The sequence below is a fragment of the Micromys minutus genome (genome assembly GCF_963924665.1).
Source record: "Micromys minutus genome assembly, chromosome: 2".
Classification (NCBI taxonomy): Eukaryota; Metazoa; Chordata; class Mammalia; order Rodentia; family Muridae; genus Micromys; species Micromys minutus.
This window is the reverse complement of record NC_137971.1, coordinates 28,945,088-28,963,423: the sequence shown is the minus strand read 5'-3', so window position 1 is coordinate 28,963,423 and position 18,336 is coordinate 28,945,088. Positions and strand designations below refer to the sequence as shown.

The following is an 18,336-nucleotide window of genomic DNA, read 5'->3' as shown; positions in this document are numbered from 1 at the left end:
AACCTAGTTGAGAGGAAACTTCTGGTAATGGATGAAGGAGATCCTAGAGAGGTTTCCCAGTAATGGAGGATGAGGAGTCTCAGCTGGCCATCTCTTGTACCCCAGTAAAGCTTTCTGTTACAGTTCTGAGTGGTATCCAGTTAAATTGTTGAACAAAGGGGTCCCGTAAAGATTTCCAAACAACCCAGGGTGATGGTAGGACAGAGGGTCTCTGTCTGGAAACTGACTGCATACCACCATGGGCAAAAACAACTTCCACAGCTCTCTGAATGTAGAAAGATCACACTAGGGCTTGTGCGGACTCCACATCTCTATGTTCTAGTCTCTTCGGTGGGAGAAGGTACTTTGCAGGCTACCAAAAGAGAAACCCGGACACCACCCCAGCCACATAACCTTTGATCAACAATCTGTTTTGCCTGTCACATGTACTGGGGCACTGGTGATGGAGCACCACCACTCGGAGTGGCAAACCAATGTCTGATTTAAGTTGAAGCCCATTCCACAAGTCCTTTCCTGACACTGCCTGCGTGGCCAGGAACTAGACACTTGACGGCATAGAGGCCTACGGTAAAAACCAAACACAACTGGTCAAAACTATAATGATAGGTGTGTGTCTTGTCCAGTCATCAGAGCGGCTTCCTCCAACAGCAGAGGGAAGCAGATGCAAAGACCACAGCAGACATTATGCGGGGAGAGCATCTAAACTGGAAGTCTACATTAGGTCACATCCTTCAGAGATGCAGCAAGCATGGAGGTCTGCATGAGTCTGCACCAGGTCCTCTGCATGTATGTTTTCACTGTTATATTGGTGGTTTTGTGGGGCTCCTAACAGTAGAAGTTCGGGTCTCTCTGACTCTTCTGCCTACTCTTAGAACTCTTTCACTCCTGTTGGGTTGCTTTGTCCAGTGACAATATGACAACTTTTTCCTTGTCTTACTATATTTTCTTTAGTTGTGTTTGGTTGTTGCCTCTTGTCTACTCTTTTCTGAAGGGATAAAGGGAGGAAGTGGGTTCAGGGGAGGGGCAATGGGGAGAAGTGTGGAAGAGATACTGTGGTCAGGATTTATTATATGAGAGAAGAATCTATTTTGAATTTAAGAAATGTTACTGTCATTAGTTAAAAAATACATCACCCCTTGCCCTTTGCCACCTGTGGTAATTGGAAGAACTGTCCACCCCCCCCCCCCCACTGGCTACAGCACTCAGGAGAACAAGCTTTGTACCTCCTGCTGGGCAGCACAGTAGAGCTGGTCCTGAAATATAAGGTAGAAGAGCTGACCGTGCCCCTTGCTGACTGAACTAGCCAGTGCAGTGCTGAGAGTTTGCCCTGGTGGTGTGAGGGCAGAAGAGCTGACCAGTTCCACTGAAATCTAAGTTTTTGAGTTGGCCCACTCCGAAATCTTAAGCATGTGAAAAGGCTGGTCCTGAAGATGCAAAGATGCAAGATCTCCATAACACAAGGCAACAACTGGAGTCCTGGTGAGGATCCAGGTTGATGGTGTGGCAGTAGTGAGAAATGTCAAACCAGACCAATGAATCATTGCAATGAACATTTGCAAGTAAAGACATGTGAACAAAAGTGTATACCATGACCAAGGCAACTCTTACAAAGAATATTTAATTGGAGCTAGCTTACAGGTTCAGTCCATTATTACCAAGGCGGGAGCATGGCAACATCCAGGCAGGCATGGTGCAAAAAGAGCTGAGACTTCTGCATCATCATCTGAAGGCTACTAGGAGAAGAGTGGTTTTCATGTGTTTAGGGGGAGGGTCTCATTGCCCAACCCCACAGTGACACACTTTCTCCAACAAAGCCACACCAAGATATTTGAACCACCATATTATAGAACACACTGGGACACACTAAAACTTCCATGACAAGATAATTTTATGCTTTGTTATGTTTCTTTTTTTTATTTTACTTTGTTCTTATTTATTTATTTATTTGTTTGTTTGTTTGTTTGTTTATTGCCGGGAGGTTGCAGAGGCAGAGGATTGATACAAAGGGCCAAAGAACAGGAAGATGAGTGGGATTGGGATGCATGAGGTGAAACTGATGAAGAATCAATAAAAAGTTTTTTTTAATTGGAAAAATATGAGAGTGTTTTTCAAACACTAAGTCAAGCATAGTTTTAATGAATTTGTAGATCTCAGATGCATAGGTTGGTAAGTATTAGTTGTCAATGTGACTGGATCGAAGGCCATAACAGTCAAGCTATTGTGTGACCTGTGAGATATTCTTGTTCAGTTTAACTGATGTGGAATGATCTGCCCTAGATATGGGTGGCACCTTGCAATAGCAGCCCAGAAAGAAATGATGTTCAGAATAGCACATGAGTTTTGCATGCTTACACCATTATATCATGCTAGGAATCTGTCTGTTGGTGTCTTGTTGATGTTGCTGCTGATTGCTTACATCAGAATCATTTAGCCTTCTATAAGAGAATAAAGATCTATAGCTTTCTGGAATCCTCCAACCCTTCGTCTCCACCTTGGAAATTCTGAGGCATCTGGCCTTGTGGAATGAGTAAACTTCCAAGCTTTCAGCCTCTTGTTATGAAGACAGCCACTGTTAGACCAAATAGATTATAAGTGGACTAATAAATCCTTTATACATTCATTCTATCCCTTCTGTTCTTCTGGAAAACACTGACTGGTCCCGTGAATCTTTTCTATATAAAATCATTTTATCTGTTTCTTCCATGGAAAACAGCCCATAGTGATAAATACTTTAAAAGGAATTCTATTCTATTTCTCCAGTGGGAAAGTCATGAGCTGGGGGTCATGAGCTGGGGGTGGAAATTACTGTACAGAGGCATCATTTCTAATCCAAGACATTTGTCCAAATGGTGGAGAAATTGTATCTCCATTTCTATGAAGGAAACAAATTTCACAAAAGTTAGGACTGATGTTCCCAACAGAATAAATGGTTTCAAGGTTTTTGTTTACTGCTCAATGTTAAACATCTCAGTTTAACGCCAGCTCTATCTGGTTTAATCTATATAGAGCTCAATATTTCTGGCTGGCATCAGATGCTACTCTCCTGTGTGGCCTAAGTGTCTGAGAAAATGCTCATCAATCTCCTTGTGTTTTTGTTTGTTTAGCATCTTCCTTCATTTTAGTTCAGGAAATAGCTCCATTTAAATAACTTCTACATAAATAATAGATTTGATCATTACCAATTTGGAACATATATTTCTTAAAAAGAGAAATTATATGAGTCACTCAAATGAAATTAGATGTCAGAAGATTAATCATTAGTTTCAGAGAATCATTGCTTAAGATAGAATACTTTTTATCTTCAAGGATGATACAGTCAGTTCTTTGAAATGGAAGCATGTAACAGAGAACACATGGGTACAAGTATGGTATTACTTCCATGAATGTTTTCTGAACTCTCTGAGCACACCACCAAAACTCATGTGCAATAAGCTGAAACACTATAAAAGAGCATGCAGGGGCTAAATCAAGGCCCCGCACACATTTATAGCAGGTATGAAGCTTGGTCTTCATGTGGGTAACCTAACAATTAGAGCAAGGACTGTCTCTGACTCCGTGGCCTGCCACTGAATCCCCTTCCTCTAGCCAGACTATCTGGTTGAGCCTCAGCAGGAGAGGGTGTGCCTAGTCCTGCAGGGACAAGATATCCCAGAATGGGATGGTACTTAATGGGGGCTTCTTATCTTTGAGGGGAGGAATTTATAAGAGTGAGACTGGGAGAAGAGAAGGAAGGGGGCTGAGATCATGATGCAAAGTGAATCTTAAAAAATTGTTGGAAAGAAAAGACAGAGGGACTATCTAGAAGTCCCAGTGAGTAAATGTACTTGCTACCAAGATGTGACCCACATAACAGAGACAACTGACTCCCAAGAGTTGTTATATGGGCTCTAGAAATACCATGGCATGGTAACACACACACACACACACACACACACAGAGGTGGGGGGAGGGAGGGAGGGAGAGAGAGACAGAGAGAGAGAGAGAGTGTGTGTGTGTGTGTGTGTGAGAGAGAGAGAGAGAGAGAGAGAAGACAGAAAACCTGAAAACAAACAAACAAACAAACAGACAAATAAATAAATAAATAAATAAACCTAAAAACAAATTTCTAAAAAGAACAGGTAGTACTATTCAGGTAGTACCACTTATGCGTTTTTGAGTTTGTTTGTTTTGGTTTTTGGTTTGTTCGTGTGTGTGTGTGTGTGTGTGTGTTTTTTTTTTTTTTTTTTTTTTTTTTTTGCATGAGCTTACATTTCTAGTATTGAGGAATATTTCAGCAACAACCCGTAGAGAATTTTATGGACACCCGGCTTCTGCTCTGAGATGCCATGAATCTCATTCAGCTCCTAAGATTTTATCATATTTTACGTGAGATAATTGTGTGAAACAAAACTGGACTTTTTTTTCCAGTAATCTATAAGTACTTCTTGCTTATGAGCCAACCTCATTTCTCATAACCTTGTAGTAATGATTTTGAACTAATTTAGAGAAAACCAAAGGAACACATGTTTAATAAAAGGCATGGACTCAAAAATCACGGCACATTCCAAGAGTAACAAGTTATTAGGCATTCCTGCAATTCAAAATGAGTCATTCCACAGATGCTTCAGAACTGAGAATATTAGCAAAATGTAGGAAGCTGATGTAGTTGGCTTACGTTCCAGTATGGGACTTTTATTCTTTGTAGAGATGTAGTCTCCAACAAAGCATGAACAATAATGCACAAGGGAAACAAAACATCATTCAAGGATAGATTTGCTCATTTGCCTTGTGTCTTTTTACAGTTTGCCAGGTGTCTGTGTGTGTGTGTGTGTGTGTGCACTCGAGATTTGTATGCATGTGTGTACTTTGTTTGTTCATGTTCATATGCACAGCTGTGTTATAAAAGCCAGAGGAGAATGTTTGGTATCCTGTTCCATTGTTCTCAGCTTTATTCCTTTGAAATGGTCTCTCACTGAACATGTAGCTATGCTGGGGGCAGTAAGCCTTAGAAGTTGTGTATCCCCACCGCACTGGGTTTGCTGTCATGTTCACAGCCATGTTCACAGCCATCTGCAGCTCCCTATATGGCTACTGGGCTCTAAACTCAGGAAGTCCTGTTTCCACACAAACAGTTCCCATTGTAAGCACTCTAATGGGAGCCATCTCCCCATCCCTGGCACCAGCTTTCTTGATAGGATTTTTCTCCTATGAAACCTTCCTAATCTAATTTTTGAGGGATTAAATTCATCCTTAACAATTAGTACTTAGCATTACATTAGAAACGTAAGCTGTGTCCTCCTTTGATTTCCACCTGTCGATAACAATTTTCTGTCAACATGAAAACGGCTCCAACACTACTAAATGACATCTAAAGACTATAAACTTGATGATGGTTATTAATGATAATTTGTAAGATTTCATTTGAGTTATGCCTAGCATTGATGCATTAGCAGGTGTCATAAAAATTTTATTTGCCATGTTCTTCCTGTGACATCCTACCAAGCAGGCACAATTGAGCTCATGATGATTGTGTACCCTTAAGGACAGCCACAAAAATTATCTCAAGTATCAGTTTATGCCAAAGATGTAAAATGAGAGAAATATAATTTGAGAGAATAATAAATTCTAGAAAACATGATTGGGTTTGCTAATGCTTCTTTACCTCACTAACCTTCACAAATTAGTCTTGAATTATACAATTGTAAATTACATAATGCCACTGTGAGTCAGTCCTCCTATAAAAGAGATGGCCATATGTTTGTCCAAAGTCATATCTCACATCAGCCACTCTAAAGTGCTTCACAAAGAAATGCTTTCCTTCTCCGGGCTTCCCATACAGTCTCCGGCTTGCTTAGTGTACATAGGTCAGGCCCCAAGTCCCCAAGATAGCAGTCTGGGCTCAGCTCAGGCTGAACTCTGACCCAATAAACATTTAGCATTCCTCAGAATCTCTGTAAAGTGGTTTTCTGTTTTCCAGGAAATGCCATTGCTTTATCTGCTCCTGTGGTCACCCAATATCTGCAAAGGACATCTAATTCTGTATGAACTCAGACAAGCCACCAATAGATCAGAACTCACTGGCTGGTCCACCTAACCTCCCTCCATGCTGCAGCCTTACTCCTTAGAACTAGAAGGACTCTTCATTATTTTTACTGTCTTCTCTGCTCCCATAGCCCTGGAAATTGCCAGTCTGTCCTTCTATACTCCCTTCCCCCACCCTGTGTGTGCCTGTGTGCATGTGTGCATGTGTGTGTGTGTGTCCCTGAGAAGTAGCCACAGCAGACACACTAAAATGCCTCTTTTATCCACAGTCAAAGCCTTCTCCCTAACCATGGTGCTGACTCGTCATGTGTCTGTTTCTTTTCTGTGCCCCTAGCATACAACATCGATCCTGTCTCAATGTGCTTGGTGGTTAAGTTTTCTGTCATTGTTCTTTTCAGCTTTCAAGCCAACATAGATTGCTGGGTTTCACTCCAGCTTTTGAATATGTACCATTTTATTGAGTCTCCTCTTAAACTCTTCTCCCCGATTCTTGTGCCACCCACCACTCCAGTGTTCCCCTGTCCACGCCACATGCATTCTTACCACATATACCTATTACCCATCCCCTACCCCTTTGCCTGCCGCCCTCTTTTCCACCTCCCATGGTGCTTTCTAGTTTCATGGCTCAGCACATCAGTATGAAAACTCAAAATAGGATCAACGTACGAGAAATAACAGGTAGTGCTTCCTAAATTTGGGTTACCTTATTATAATGCTTTGCAGATCTGTCCTATTCCTGCACATTTAATTATTTCACTTCTCTTTATGTATGACTAAAATGCCATTTCATATATGTCCCTCATTTTCATTATCTGGCCATCTGCTGAAGGGGTTCCTAGGCTGATTTTCTTCCCTTGATAATATGAATAGTCCCGCAATGACAGGGGTATATCTATCCCTGGTAGACTTTAGAGCTTTTTGGGTATATGCTGTGGAAAGGTACAGTCATACAGCAATTCTATTTTTTAATATTTTGAGAGAACTGTTAACTTGCTTGTTTAGAGGCAGTTTGGGTTGGTAAAGTTCTTCGTATAATCTAGATTTTTAACTCCCTGTCTGGAGAATCGCTAGGAGACTTTTCTCCTATCCGTGAGCCCTCTTCTCACCCTGATAATTATCTTTTGTGCAGAAGATTCTTGGTAATGATTTGTTTTCATTTTTTAATTATCTGAATGCACATGTGTCTGGGTATGGGCTTGTGTACAGGCGTGATGGACGCATTGTGGTCAGAAGAAGCCTTCTGGTGCTCCGCACCCTGAAGCTGAAGTTAACAGGCATTTATGAGCTACCTAACATGGCTGCCGGAAACTGAATTCAGGTCCTCTGAAAGAACAACGCTCACTCTTTGGCACTGAGCTCTCTCCAGTCTCACACAAACTTATGTCAGGTACTTCTTCTTATCAAATCTCAAAGATACTTCCTATGTGATTAGAGTCCTATTCTGATATTTATTGTTTTTGCCTTTAACTTGAAGTATTTTAACTTTGTTGTAAATTAGGTCACTAGAATTATATGGGTTTATATCTACATTTTCTGTTTGATATCACTGGTCTTCATGTCTATCTGTTTGCTGTGTTTGTCACTATGGCTCCAAAGTATAATTTGAGGTCAGGTACTATGGCAGTTTCAGTAATGTTCTATCTACATATGGTTGCCTTGGGTGCCTGTATTAGTTTTAGGATACTGTATTCAGTTCTGTGAAGAATGTCATTGGCATTTTTATGGGGATGACATTGAATCTTCAGGTAATGTTGTCTTTCTGAAAAATCCATTCTGCCAAATGCAGAAGTATGTAAGGTTTCATCATCTATAGTATTAAAGTCTTTGTTCTGCCCCACCAACACACACACTGATCCACAGTTTTCTTATAGTGGTCTTTCGTCTTCTTGGTTAGTTTTATTACTAGATTCTTGTAAGCAGTCATGAGTGGGATGAGCTAAGTCCGTGTTAGGAAACATGGCTGTTACTTTCTGCATGTTGATTTTGTGTCCTGCAACTTCACTAAATGCGCTCATCAGATCTAAAACTTCTCTGGTGTAGTCTACAGTGTTCTTTAGGGATGAGTCATACCCTCTACAGAGATAACTTGATGTATTCCCAATGGTGGCCTTTTTAAAAATTCGTTCTCCTCTTGTTTTAGCCGAGACTCCAAGTATTCTATTGAACAGCAGCAGCGAGCATGCATTCCTGTCTGGCTTCTGGTGATCTCTGTTCCTGTGGATCTTGCTGCTGGCAATGGCAGGTGAAAAAATGTCCTTTTCTCTTTCTTGTGAGCTATCGTGGGTTCTTATTTGACAGCTTCTTTCAGCTTCCCTTTGGCCAGTCTGCTCTCTCTATGATTGTCTTTCTTTCTTCCTTCCTTCCTTCCTTCCTTCCTTCCTTCCTTCCTTTCTTTCTTTCTTTTTAGGTTTAACAACAAAAAATTTATTCATTTACAAGTTTTAAAATGGATCACTTAAAAGTGGGACTATTTTATTAACCTTATTACTTTTGAACTAATTCTTTCAAAATGTACTTTATTTTTAAAGTGGCAAATTACCCATGGACCAATCCTTTTAACATGTTAAGTGTTTTCTACGTTATGTCAAACTATCTGCAGAGCAGCGTGCAAAGCTAGTGTGGTGGTCTTGACACTGAGCTCTGAGCACAAGAAGAAGCGCATCAGTTAATAAGCTTTGTAACAGTGGCTTTACCATATGCATTAGAACATCTGTGTCAGGGAAACGATGTGAAAACCACTGCTTATTACTACCAAAACAAGTGGGACACACTTGAACAAAAGCAAACTCTTAACTGTAGAAAGTAAATACTTAATTGTGAAGTATGTTTTGTAAAACTACCTGCTACAGCCTACATGTCAGTTGGCTTGATATCATCATGTAAGAAAAAATTTAGCACAAAAGATTCAGTCTAAAGAATATTTTTTTGCAACCTCCATATGCAAAGAGCACAGCTTAATAACTTCCATAGCTCTCAGGCTTAATCCTTGGTTAGTAGGTTTCCAAGTGCAATTACAGTCATAGTGCCTCCAGGAACTCTACTATGATCCTAAGATTTTCTTCACAGCATGTCTTCATAGGGGAAGAACTCATGCCTGTGAGGGGGCTCTGTGAAAAGCTTAGGAAATTATAACAGAGTTTTGTAAAACTAAAATATAGCACAAAGTCAAATAAAATAAACTGATGGTAACCAAGTCAGTTTTCAAAGTAAAATCTATTAAAAATGATAATATACATGTGTGAGAAATAGAAGAAACGATCACTGTGGTTAGTCACAGACACAAGAGATCTAAGGATCCGAGGCTTTTTGAGCACAGTAATTAAGAGCAAAGTAATATGTGAGTTCAAATTGAGTGCACAACTTTGATCAGCTGGACAAGTGCTACTGGAATACATCGTATATTTGGTAACTAAAATTTATATCATGCCTTTTCCTTTAACATTTTTTGGTATATACCAATGAGAAAAGTAATTTGTCTTTATGCATTAACAGACCAAAAGAATTTGTGTTCTAGACTATAAAAAGTTAATATTTAATAAAATGCAACATTAACTTATAAAAAAGAAAAACAAAGCAAAATATTATATGATTATTTTATGGTCTCCCAGCTGATCTGAGACCACAGAAGGCATTTAAGAGAGACTTTCAGGTAAACAACCAAGACCAACCATGGGATGTATAGTGTTTACAAATTTCACTTGCAGGGAAACGAGTTGCCTGGCTTCATTTTAAAGCTAATTACAAAATTCGTTTTTCTTAATGGTCCAGATACCTTGCCAATTCTTCCAAGCTCAACAGAGCTTCCACCGGTTTCCACAACCATTACATACAACAAATGTTGTCATTGTTTGAGTTTGCACCTGTGTGTAAGTGCAGTTCTTCTTTCTACATTTGCCACAAGTGAGCAAGTCAGTCTGGGTCCCACCGGTCTTGGCCATCTGATGCTCCCTGATGGCTTCTTTGGTCAGGTTTTTCCTCATCTCTTTGAGCTCATCACTAGCCTCATCTTCTGCTGTCATTCTAGCAAACAGGTCAGGAGGAATGTTCCCACACAGCACATTTTTCCTAAATTTGGATTCTTTGCATCTTTAAGATTTGATATCCTACTTCGTACTCTGTTTTTGCACTTCACATCTGTATTCCTTATTTCTTGATATATAGCTTCCTCAATCTGAGATCCCAGTTCTTCCTCATCAGCTCCAATAGCAACATAATCATCTCCTGTCCGGAGAGCTGCAGCAAGCATCTCTCTACACTTTAACCGCACAGAATCAGAAGTGCTTGGTGCCCGAGGAAAAGATGAAACGTAAGTATCTCAAGCATTTGACTCATCTTTTCTGCAGCTTACATTGCTGCTGGAACTACTTTCTTCTCTTGCTTCGGGGCGATTCTGTGATGAAATTGCAGGTTCTTTATTCTCTTTTTTCAGAGTCTTTATCGGTTGATGGTCCATCTAATAATTTTTTTCCAGAATTTGATGAGAGATTTGGCTAGAGATGTGACATCATCTGTACTCTGCTTGAGAATAGCATTGCCAGACATTCCAGTTCTTGTGGACTGTAGTAATTCCAGGGTCATGGGAATATTCTTAGGCTCTTTCAGTAAATCCAGTTCGCCAGCCGCATTCTTTTTCTGCACCATTTTGTCCATCTTCTCGGCAATGCGAACCACTTCGTCCTCCATGGCTGCAGAAGCCCTCCTCTCGCCCAGCTACAGCAGACGGGAAGCGAGAGAAGCTGCGCAGACGCTCGACAAGCCGCGAAGCCAACCCATGATCGTCTTTCAAAAGCTAGGATCCTTTCTCCCTGGATCTGAAAGTGATGCTTCCATAAAGGGTTCCCTGGAGGTAACAGCTAATACTGGTTGGTGACTCAGACGTTGGCATGCCAACTGGGTGCTGGCATCAGGAAAACTAAGGTCTTTTTCTGCTTCAGTCCATACTCCATGCATGCTGAATTGAGAGCTAGCTTTCACTCTATCGTGAGTGGTAGTAGGTTGTTGGTAGGTGAAACAAACTACGTCCATCCTCTCACTGAGTCAGCGAGAGCAGTATGACGTTGCAGTGATCATACTTCCCATTTCTCTGAACTAGATCCATCTATTTGCTAAGATACAGAGCTACCTGACGTCTTACTGATGCATGGGGCTTACTGAACTAGGTGCTCCACTCCTATATTCCCTACTTACAATGAAGAAGCTGAAGTTTAAAGAATTTAAGAAGCATTCTGACTGTGGATAACTGACATATAGGGTGAGCTGTGACCTTCTAAGTGTAAATAACTGTGCATTCTCCTTTGTCCCTAGAGCTATGTTTATGGCCAGCCACACTACATTTTTTTAAGAGGCCTGCATCTTCTTGATAACTTTATTGATAATTTACATACATTTTTATTAATATCTGTTTCTTAGTCAATCAATATGTACCAAAGAATAGTTGATCAGATATGACTACTTTGACTAAACCACAGATAAATGGCTACATACATATTCGAGCTTTCTATAAATGTTAAGTAACAGGGAAACACCAGCTTTCTGTAGTCATCTTTGACTCCTAGAATCTTTCTGTCTCTCTCTTAGGAGGCATTGTGATTCAGATGTCACTCACAGAGCTGAAGTCTTTTACTCTCGGTACAAATTAACCATTTCCTGTAAATAGGGGCTTCTCTTGTGACAGTGGAGAGAAGTGCTAACCTAGGAGTGGAAAGATAAATACTCACAAGGAAGTTTAATACTTTGTCTGTTTATCAGAATAATAATAACTTTCCCCCTAAGGCCTATCACTAGCCAGCCAAAAGTTCTTAGACCAGTTAATGGTAAAGAGTACATGAATTCTGGAGAGGAAAGTGTATATGTGGGGGGGTGGTAGCTGGAGGGGAAGAAATACAGGATGGATTTGATCAAACATTATATGCATATATGAAATCCTCAAATAAATAAATAAACAAAAAATGAGTCAAATTCTCTCTAATGGGTTGTATATAAAATGATTAGCTGACTTTAATCATTCTCCTTAATGAGGTCTAATTTAGACACCTTGAAATCTTTGATATGTTGTCTATAATTATCCCCACCTTCTAATACACTACCAATTATTCAGTATCTTTTTGTACTAACTACTATAACCGTTTTAAAATAATAGTTCTCAATCCACAAAGCTTAAACCAACCTCTAGACAAAGCTCAGGGAGCTTATTGATAAGGCAGAACGAGTGCCTGCCATTATCTCAGCGGCAGACCACTTGCCTTCTGTCAAAAGGCCCTGCGTTTGATTTCAGAAGTAAAAAGATAGATTATTAATATTAAGCATGGAGGAAGGGTGAAAGTACATGCTTACAATCCCTCCATCAGGAGACTGAGATAGGAACACTGAGTACTTTTAAGGCTATCTTGAGCTACATAGACGGTGTTAGGCTTACAACAAAGAATGACTTCCAAAAGGGGCAAGTTATAGAGAAGGAGGGAGAGATGGGAAAAGGCTAGAGGGACAGAGGAATAGAGAAATAGAAGGCAAGAGAGAGAGATACAGATTACTTTGCAGTTTAGAAGATAATATATATTACATGGATGGCACTCATAAGAAAAATTTCTTAAGAAATAGCTAAGGTAAAAACTGAAAAATGATCAAAATCTTGGGACGAAGGGTTCTGTGTGCCAATGTGCATTTCTCTGCCCCTATAGATGTCCCCTGCGCTTATTTTGACTATTTTCCTCTGTGCATTTGATTTAAACCTATACTGACTGACTTGTTTGATATATATATATATATATATATATATATATATATATACATATATATACATATATATGTGTGTGTATATATATATATATATATATATATATATATATATATATATATATATATATATATATATATATATATCCGTTTCCTGGGAGAGGGAGAAAGAAAAGTTGTGGATTTGGGTGGGTGCGGAGGTGGGGAGGAACACAGCGTGCTCACAGTCCTTCCAATAGATAGGAGTTTCATTCAAAGCATTGTTCAGAGGTTTTTACTGTAGATAGCCAGTTGGCAAATGCTTTCCGGTTGAGGTCTATGTGATTTCATGCTATTATAACACAACATTATTACAAAATGACATCCCATGAGTCTCCCTGTGTTCTAATGAGAATTTATCAATTCATATGAAAACGAATCCTGTTTTAATGTTTACATACCACAGAATAGATTCCTCTTTCAAAGCTTCCCCAAGATTTTAACATTTTTAAGAGCCATTCTTAGAAGCCACTCTTAGCTCCTGACCCATCCAGATGAGGCATTAGACTGCATCTGTGCACTATAATTTCCCAGTGCTTGATCTAAACCAACTGGGGCTGCTCTGAACCTTCTGCCAATTGTTTAGAGAGCAGATGGATACCTTAGACAGTTCTGATCAATGCAACAAGGTACACCTGATGGAGAGCATCTGAGAAACGTGGTTACATCTAATTAAAATAGGTGTGCCAGGAACACTAAACGTCGGTGCAAATGAAAGGCAGCTGGCCCGGCTGGGTCTGTGTCCACGAGCACAGAGCAAAGAGCACGGTGCAGTGCATCTCAGCGGATGTGCCAACTGAATGGTGACTATGGGAAGAAAGCAGAAAGACAGGTATCACACAAGTGCAGAGCACGTCACAATGAAGCACGTTACTTTGTGTAACCGACACATGCTAACTGAAAAAGAAAGACTACTGGGCTGAAAGGCCAGCCCCAGGTGCTTCAGAGAGACAGGGGACATGCAAAGGACTATCACACATTAAAGCTGTGCCTCCATAATGCTATTCTGAATGTATAGAGAAAATGTCCCCTTTATGAAAGAAATGACTGTCTGAGTAGAAAATGAATGTGGTCTCAAACATCCAGGAGGCAGTGTGAGACCTGTGCGGGAATAGCGAGGTCCCTGCTGAGCGAGATCACTTCACCATGGTTTCTAGCAAGAATGTGATCAAGCCCCACCCCCAGGTTCCAACAAAGTAACTGTCACACATTCTGTGTGAGAGGCTCAGCCTTCACCCTCCTTCAAGCAGAGTCTTGCCCCCAGAGACGGGTATAGTCATGCCTTGGGTTGATTCTGTTGCTTATAAATGCTGTTGCTCCCTTGTGGGTATCACTCTTGGGAGCCCTTAGAAGGAAGCAACCTCTGTTCCTGTGTTCCTGTGTTCTAATCTATAGAGTGATGACTTTCTGTGCTCCTCAGAAGGTGAGCATTCACTGGCACGTTTGGGAGTGTTTGCGTAGCAGCCAGACCCCCAGTGGAGTGGCAAAAATAATATAAAACATTGTTAAAACATAAAACACAGCTAACCCCAACTTCAGAGAACAAGATATAAACCACAATGTATAGCATTTCAAAAAAGATTATTTAGATAGGGAAATTCCCTTAAATGACTGATACCATGTGAGGTATATCATATGAAGCTAGAAAAAAGGACATATCAGTGGGTTTACGATAAGATGGAACCTTATTTTTCTCCACATAAGCATAAATGAAAACATAGATGAGGTGAGTCAATATTAAGCAATATGTTTAACATAAAGTAATGTATAACTGTCGCTCAAATGTTTAAGGAAACCAAGTATCAGAGGGCACAGGGAGAAATGAGAGCTCCCATTTCTTGCTGGGAAGGTTGCAAATAAGATCTAGTCAAGATCTGAGATGGCCCAGCCCAATAATTTCATTTTCTGACATGTCTGGAGAAACTGCCACAATATGACACCCAGTTCAGAGCCAGCTTCTGTACCACGGTTGTAACAACATATTGCCGTTAACATTACGGGTGATATTGAAATGGATATACTATATCTTGGCTGGGAAATGCAAAACCCACTGCAATCAGGTCTTTGTGTGTCTCAAATACAGAGAGAGTGTGCAAAGGCCAAATGCAAAGGGATATCGCCAGCACTGGAGACAAGGTCCAGAATTAAGAATGCTTGCTGCTCTTGAAGGCCACATCAGTTCAGTTCCTGGATCCATAAGTAACAGTTTGCACCTATACGTGACTCGAACTCCAGGTGTATCTAATGCCTTCTTTCCTTCATGGCATTACTCACCCCCGCAGATACACATAATTAAAAATAGAAAGGATGCATTATCTTCTCATTCCTGGAAAATATTGAACATGCACATCAACTGGAAGAAGGTGCTGCCTGTGGTGTTTGTTTGTTTCTTTCTTTGTTTGTTTGTTTGTTTTGAGACAGTGCTCCTCTGTGTAGCCTTGGCTGGCCTGGAAATCACTCTGTAGACCAGGCTGCCTTCAACCCAGAGATCCACCTATCTCTGCCTCTTGAGTGCTGGATTAAAGGTGTGCGCCATCACCACCTGGCTGTTTCTGATTTTTAGGCTAGCCTGGTTGAGGTAAGTTATTTCTCAGACAGGACCACATGAAACCCTTTTCCAAGGGAAAATTGTTGATCTATATTCCATTTTGTATTCCATAAAAACAGTCATAACAATGCACAGTAAATTCTGGGGAACTTTATTAGGGAGGGAATGAAAAACAAATCGAGTGTGTGTCTTAATAAGACAGAAAAGAAGGAGCTCTGAAGGACTCTGCACTTAACAGTTCATTTAATGTACCAAAGCTTTATAGCAATGTGCTAAATGCTCAACTGTGTCACATGTAGATGATAGATTCATTAATGGCTTCAAAACTGCATTATTGCATGTGTGAAATATTATATAATTTTAAAAGAGGTTTCTTTCATGGCCCAATTTAGTGGTGATTTTGTTCCAGGCAGAACACTCAATCAGCAGCTTTGTGACAAAACTGAACATTTTTATTGCACAATGATAAGGTGATATAATGAGAAATAAAGTTTGGATTAGGATGAAGTCTGCCTGTACAATTGTAAAAGAGATAAAGTGACGTTCAGGTCAGCCGGTGACATGGGCAAGTTGACACATTAGTAAAAGATAGACATCCTAACGCAGCAGCACTCTGAAGTGCTTCCTCTTACAGTTCAAACGAAGAGACAGTAAACCCTCAATATTTATGTCTCTAAGTTGCTATAGGTTGGAGTGCTCACATTATTGTTTTTGCAAAAGGAACAAAAAGAAAAGCTGCTTGGTTACAAGGCCTCCTCCCTCTAATCAATTTTCTGTATTTATTTTCAGCAGCCTTGATTTTCTAGCCCAGAGTTATCTATCTATTCTCTTTGTGCACAGTATTATGTTGGTGAGATCCATCAATGCTCCATCTCTGGCTACAACGTATTTGGCTTTTAAACATATTTATCAAACAGTTGGGTCACAGCCAGTACTTTTCAGGGAAATTAAGGAAGAGCCTAGCCTCGCAGATACTTGATGTCCCAGGCTTGGGGGATATTCAGGTTGGCAGGAGATTCATAGCTGTCCGAACTGAGTGAAACCAAGAAAAAAACAATAGGATATCAATATAAATATGTTTCTATAAGGAGGAGCCAACAAAGCAAATGAAAAACAATGTTTAAAATGAATTATCTTGGTAAGAAATACATAGTTACAATTTACACTGCTCTAAAATACCATTATGTTTCCAACTGTCCCTGTATCTGAAATTATTTCCAAATGAAATAGTTTGTTGTTTTGTTAATGGTGCTGACTTTGAACACAGGACCTTGTGAGTGTTGGGAGAGTGTTGTAGGACTACAATCCTCAGCCACGTGTTCAAGCCCACTTCCACGGTCATCCCACATGCAGGGTTGGTGCTCCTGCTGCTCGATGCTAGTCCCTGAGGCCTTGCTGTAACGCTCAGTATTTAGTCACCCTAAGGGAGATAGGTGTATTTTACTGCGGGTTTCATTTGCACATTTTTTTAGGACAGTTAGGAAAATATAACTACTTTTCTATCTATCTCTCTTTATTTTTTACGTATTTACTTTACATCCCAATCACTGCCTACCCAGATTACCCTGTCTCACAATCCTTCCCTCATAACCCTTCGCCTTCTCTTCTGAGCAGCTAAGGCTACCCTGGACATCCCCCAAGCCTGGCACATCAAGTGTCTGTGAGGCCAGGTGCTTCCTTAATTTCCCTGAAAAGTACTGGTTGTGACCCAACTGTTTACAAGTTAATTTTGATTACTCTCCTGAATGATGTATGACTTTTACACCTTCTCTTCAGGTTCTTTGATAGGACTATTAGTCATTTCTCTTATTGATCTACAAAAGTTCTTGCACATGACCCTTTTAATATTTTTAAAAAGAAAAACAGAAGTTAAAAACATAACCTGAATCATATCCTGCATGTGTGATGATTTGGAATTTTGGAAAAAGGTTTAAAAGCTCTGGTTTAGAACAAAGGGGGGCCTTTCCCTGAACTGTGATAAGGTCTACATGTTCTCGATACTGTGTTACTGTGAAAACAATAAAGATTCTCACACAGGAGCAAGGGCAGGGTTAGCAGAAGATGCCAGGGACTGAATCAGCCTGGCTTGGTAAGCGCTCCATGAATCTTAGTAACTTGTCACAGACCGAGTACCTCTTGGGTTCTCAGGGTGCGGATAGACATTGTTGTATCCCAGACCATATAGTGTAAGCCAATCTCCTCAACCCCCACTTAATATTTGCTCATTCTGTTAGTTCTGATCCTCAGGAAAACACTGACTAACTCAGGATTCCAGTGCAAAAGAAGGCAAGTATGTCAATGATGTCCCAAGACAAGAGAGATTCACCAAAGCTCTAGGGTTGAGGTCTTGAGACCTTTGGATCGAATATTAGGTTTCAAAGAGGGAGATGAGAGGATTTGAGGAGACTGAGAAGATAAAAGAACTGTAAAATCCTATGATGCTAGGAGTCTGTCTGAGCAAAGGCAAGAATGCATTAGGAAACTGTAGACATTAAAAGGCTGTGACAAGACTGAAATCAATACACATGTCAAAGCTAAGATCCATGGGTTGAAGTCATGAAGGACACTGGAAATTACTGCAAGTCTGACAGGTGAACACACTGCAGCTGAGGGAAGGCTGAGGTAGATAGGGTAATGACTTCTGAAAGAGTGGGAGAGGCTTGGGCTGGTCCTTGCTGCCCTATGGAAGCCTCTAAGACAACTAGGTGAGCAGTCAGGAGGGATTTTGACCATCCTGAGTCTCTGTCCTTGCACCACTGGGCAGAACAGACAGGTGCTCAATCCTAGCCACAACATAAGCAAATCAGTTCCTCCTCCCAGTAGGCACCAAAGAAACGGAAGGAACAATGTGCTATTGTACTGGCTGGTTTTATGTCAATTTTACACAAGCTGGAGCTATCACTGAGAAAGGAGCCTCAGTTGAGGAAATGCCTCCATGAGATCCAGCTGTAAGGCATTTTCTCAATTAGTGATCAAAGGGAGAGGGCGCAGCCCAT

The 18,336-nt window shown here is 40.4% G+C and overlaps 1 protein-coding gene and 1 pseudogene across 2 annotated transcripts in view; both read right to left on the bottom strand.

The window, feature by feature from the left end:
• The window catches only part of PRKG1 (protein kinase cGMP-dependent 1), a gene marked incomplete at its 5' end in the record, with an annotated part of 1,033,183 nt that overhangs the window by 225,262 nt on the left and 789,585 nt on the right, over positions 1 to 18,336 (bottom strand). The window lies entirely within an intron of this gene.
• On the bottom strand, positions 9,813 to 10,704 carry LOC308417407 (transcription elongation factor A protein 1-like; annotated as a pseudogene). The gene has a single exon. The product of its transcript is annotated as a transcription elongation factor A protein 1-like (transcript).